Raw genomic sequence first — 5,616 nt, 5'->3', positions numbered from 1 at the left:
AACAATACTTCAATCAAAAAAGTTGCTTCAAACAAAAAAACCTTCACTTCTATCAAAAAAAACATTTTCAAGCAAAAAAAAATAGTGTTCAAATGCATTTTTTTGAGTCTCAAATATATTTTTGCATTCAAACACTTTTTTTCTTTGATTGAAACGGTTTTTTTTGATTGAAAATATATTTTTTGATTGAAGCAACCTTTTTTTTGATTGAATAATAAAGACACAAATCTACCTCCATATTCTTCACTCTCCTCCTTCACTTCATTCAGTTCTTCACTCTCCTCCTTCACTTCACTCAGTTCTTCACTCTCCTCCTTCACTTCACTCAGTTCTTCACTCTCCATCCTCTCTTCCATCAGGTCTGACATGAAAGAGAAAATTGAATTTACATGATTCAATGCAATTCCATAATAAATGAAGTGCATACAAATCTTACCCAGGACCTAGACTATTATGAGAAACAGGTGCTTGATCAGAAGGGAAAGTGAGATTGCATTTGTTTAAAATGACATGACTTGTCCATTCGAGAGACTTCTTCATAAAGTAGGCACGTAACATTTACCGTCACCAGGGGAGTGTTCATGACAAAAACTATTCAGGAGTTTTTGGACTTTTTTTCCCCTATTTGCATGGCCTGTTTGCGATGTGGAGGTATCTTGAACAGAACTTATCCCAGAGGTACTACTTTGTTAATTATTTTCTCTTCATCTCATATACATTTGTCACCAGATGGTTAATGAGTTCAAATGCTCTGAGATATACCTTTTGAGTATTCTTTACTTATTTTATATGAGCGTTCTAAGTTCACTGTTATGTTTGATAATCGGGAGACTTCCACAGGAAAATAGACTATCGCGAGATCAACGTAATGAGGGAGTCAACATATCGGAAGCATAATGGTACAGGGATACAGCCTTCTTGTATAGAGAAGGGTTTGGTTGGGGAAGGGAGTTTTTTTATTTTTTGTTTCTTATTTTTACTTTTTTTGCTTTGATACTTTGTCTTATCTTGCCTTACTGGGTGCATATTGCAGGTTTTGGTTTAGACTTTACAACTTTATACAATATACATAACTATGTTAATGGAGACAACACACTGTTTAAGATTTATATCAACTACTCTTATGTGACTAATGATCTATAAACAAGAGACATATTATGGGATTCACAAAAATGATTTCATGGAACATATCGGGATGTAACCATGTAATAAAGCGTAAGAAAATCCTCACCTATCTCAAGCTAATCAAATCAGACATAGCCATGCTGCAAGAAACTCATCTAAGTGCGGAGGAATCTGAGAAATTTAAAAGGGGGTGGATTGATCAGGTATACTCAAGTACATTCAACACTAGGAGTAGGGGTGTTGCTATTTTGATTAGAAAAGGCTTAGACTTTAAAGTCCACAAAGCATATAATGACCAGCAAGGCAGGTGGATAGCCTTGGATTCTAGTGAAGGGGGTGGATTGGAATCCACTGCTGCTTCATATATGTAATGAGTGATTATAATCAAGGTATTAATATATATATATATTTTTTTTTTTTTTTTTTTTTCAAATATCAATGAGTTGAATAACTTCTCTGGAGATTTTACTTTGTTATAGAAGTTACCAGTGTGATTACTGAAATGTTCTTTTAATGTATTCTTTAATGTCAGTATTTGATATCTGAATGCAGCTTGGTTATTTAGCCCGGCTTCCAGAAATGAAATGGGGACATGTTTTGTGTTTGAGAAAGGTCTTCAATGTGTTAAAACATATAGGGGTCATTGAAGTCTATAGTTTAAGGGACCATTTCTCAGGTTACAGTTCTCACTCCAAACATCGAGACAATCACACAAACGAACACAACATCGCTCAGGTCTGAATGAACTCAACATATTCTCCTCATGCTCGCTGCTGCTGCACTAAATGTTTATTTCAGTAGGAAGACGCCAGAAAAGAAGCACAAGTATCGCTGTGATCGATGAAAACAATACAGAAATGAGTCTGTTGCTGAATCAAACTGTATAAAGTGTGTGTGATGGTTGTGAACAGGGGTTAAAGTGTTCTGGCACCTCAGATAAATTAATAAATAAATAGATTAATTAAAATCAATGATAGCGCGATGGTATTGATGGTAGGCAAACACGCTTCACACACGGGTTCAGACATGCAGACAAAGTCCTTCCTCACCTCTCCGCTGAACGCCAGCGATTACAAATGCATGAATGCAAGGTGTTTGAGCGTGGTAAAGTTAGATTTAGGTTCGATATTCGCCAGACATTTGTTTGCCCTTGCCACTGTTCTATAGGGTCGTCAGTCTTACAAAGATATCAATAGCAGGATTAGTATTAACATTATGTGACCAAATCACCTATGTGCGTTATAGCTGCATATTTATACCTGAGAATCATTTGACGCGTTTCCACAGTGCATGTCTAAGGGAACGTTTGACAATTACACCAACTGCGGTAAACGTAGCCTATAATTTGTATTATTTAAAATTACTTTTAACATTTAAAAACAGACGTCTTCAAATTTCAAAGCTTGTAGAAGGTTCCTATTGGCAATATTGACTTAGGCTACAGATTTCCTGGTAGCCTTGAGTAAATTAACTTGTCTAAGAAATGATTCATAAAACGTATAAATATCAGTTAAGCCTTTGTTTACTTTCTTCACCGACACAGACGAAAATGAAAAGACTATCAGTCTAAGTTCAGCTTTAGGAGGGGAAGAAATAGGGTAGGATAAGGAGACTGAGAGAAAAAGAACGATGGATATGAAGATGAGGAAAGAACATGTATTGACAAATAATCTAATGCCCACTGACATAGTTTTAAAGTATTTATCCATTTTTTTTTGTCCTTCAAAAGTGTTAAATTGCTCATACTGTATCTAACCTTCCAATTAAAACTTTGCAGATGTTTTTGTATAATGACCTGTACAGAGCTCTGAAACTAGCTTAATACTGCATTTAATTAAATATACCAATTCGATCCATCAAAATGCATTATAATGTGAATGCGAAAAGCACAGAAATTATTAATTGGTGGATTTGTTTCTCTCTTCATTTACTGCACGTGCTGTCTCTCCAGTTTAAACATTAAGTGTAATTTTATTTTACTGGTTGACTGAGTAACATTCGTTTACCAATCTCTTTGTTGAATTACTTCCAAAAAAAAAAAAAATCTATAACAATTTTCTTTCAACATGGGGACAGGAGACAGTAAATAAATGGAAAAACAATGTAACTTGCGTTACTTATTTGAAACAGTAACTCAGATATTCTGTTGTACATTTTAAAATGAATGAGTTACTTTACTAGTTACTTGAAAAAGTAATCTGATTACGTAACTCAGGTTACCCCATGTGACTTATATATGTAAGAATAGGTATAGGGCAACGTATTTTACATATATCCTGTTGCTTCAGAGATATGAAGCTTACAAAACTGCAGTTAGCTGTTGGGCCTAAAAAAAAAAAGTTTGGTTCTGGTTGGTTGTCAGTTGAGGTAATGGGTCGGTAGGGTTTTTTTTTTGTTTGTTTGTTTGTTTTTTCAGTGGCAGTTTTACACACACACACACACACTGATTTTAAATGTGTGTATTTTTTCTACTAAAAAAAGAGACATCAAGCAATGTTTCATATAATACATTTAATAGTATTAACCTCAATACAAACCTTCTCAGAAAAACCTTCAAAATAAAATGTAACAGTTTAAAACGTTGAACTTAAGCCGTACCACTGAGGCATGAAAGGAAACTCATGGCAGCCATTGACAAAGCTCACTTTTGCTTCCCGTATGGTCTGGCCACAATGTGCTTCTTGCCAGCTCCAATACAAACTTGGCAGCAGGGTAAGACAGTTTTGAATTTTTCCAACAGCGGTGGCAAGGTGTTGCCTTGAGGCTCACCACAGTGTGCGCATAGATCCTGCCTCCTAAAAGGTGCACGGTAGTAGGCCAGCTCTATGGGATCCCCACATGAGAGAGCCAGCCTGACCTGGACAGTTGATGCAAGAACATGTCTTGGCTCCAGGATGTGACTCCCACAGGTATAGTCCATGCTGTCATCTGAGAGTGCCTCTGCTAGTATGGCCTGGTGGCGAGAGGAGAGGAGCCGCATTGAGTAGATAACTCATGGTTTGGAACATTCCATGCAATCAACTACTGCCCGTGCATGTTGGCCAGTAAACAGTCCGGACTCTTTCTGCTGCTTCTCCAGTGTGTCCGACATGAAGTCGACACACACAGCATGCTTGTTCTTGTGGGACTGTTGGGCAGAAGGTCGATGGGCGTCAACTGTGCCCATAACCTCAGCCAGTCTCAAGTAATGGTCACCTATTTCAATAAAGCACAATACAAACATGCATTAAAGTATTTTGGTTTCAGCTGTGGGCGTAATATGAATGTGAACAGGTGTAATATTAGGCTAAAGCATGTTAAGTGGATAATCCACAAAGTTTGCTTACTTTACAGTGTATTGAATGTTAAAGTAAAATTCTTACCAGAAGCATCAGGCATTGGGTCAGGAAGTCAGATCATCCTTTCAGGCGGGAGGACTGGTACTGAACAGCATTCAGTGTCATCACATTTGTGTAGCTGAAAGAAGAAAAAGAAAGAAAGAAAGAAAGAAAGAAAGAAAGAAAGAAAGAGAGAAAGAAAGAAAGAAAGAAAGAAAGAAAGAAAGAAAGAAAGAAAGAAAGAAAGAAAGAAAGGAGACTTATTTAGCTATATTGCATTTTCCATACATGAAGTTCTTTACAGCCAACATATAATAAAAAAAACATTACGAGTTATACAGAAAAACACAGTGAAAATACCTGAAACAGAGACTGGCGTTGCCGGCAGTGTTGCTGCACTCACTCAGTGAATGCTGGATCCTTGTCTGCTTGTTGCTTGGTCACTGTTGCAGGATTGATTGCTGGGAAGAGTGTGGAGATAACCTGCATGACAGAATCTTCCTCTGCATCTGTGACCGCATCTATTATCGTGATTGGCTCGCCCTTTATCAACAGCCGACTGTAGTGTCCTGCCACTGTGTCCAGCACTGGCGCAACTGAAGTGCTCCAAGCCTCAGCAAGCTGTGGGTTTTTCTCGCCAGCTTTGCAGATCTCTGCCATAGAACTGCACCTCTTCAGCAGGTTTTCCATGTCCTCTGCTGTCTTGTCTCTCTCCAATGCACAGTTCTGCAGGCCGATGTTGAGTATAGCCATCACCCTCTCAACTGGATTCTGCCAGCTCATTGCCTGGAGCTGCTCTGCAGGCAATGAGCATGTCCAGTTCTAGCATCTTAAATATTGTGATCAGACTGAGCTGAACTTTGACCAGTAGGGTGCGATGTTCTATTCCACCATCACTGTACTTGACATGGATTGGTTTCCATCCTGAAGGGTCTTCCTGTGCGAGCCTTACTGTTGCTGCTGCATTTCTGTATGCTGTAGACTTTTGGAAGACGGAGTCCTGCACAATGATCTTTACCTTGCCACTGTACCATGAACCCTCTGGCTGACTAGGGGCATTGGGTTGCATGTATACTGTGGATGTGATGGATCCCTTGTTCATCATGTCATGGTCCAGTGCTGCTAGTTGGCTGGTTGAAGGCGCGATTGAGTGTCGACCTCGGACACCGGTGGG

Source organism: Scardinius erythrophthalmus (genome assembly GCF_964197995.2).
Source record: "Scardinius erythrophthalmus genome assembly, chromosome: 1".
NCBI classification, from domain to species: domain Eukaryota; kingdom Metazoa; phylum Chordata; class Actinopteri; order Cypriniformes; family Leuciscidae; genus Scardinius; species Scardinius erythrophthalmus.
The sequence above is the reverse complement of the archived record's forward strand: the minus strand, read 5'-3'. Positions refer to the sequence as shown.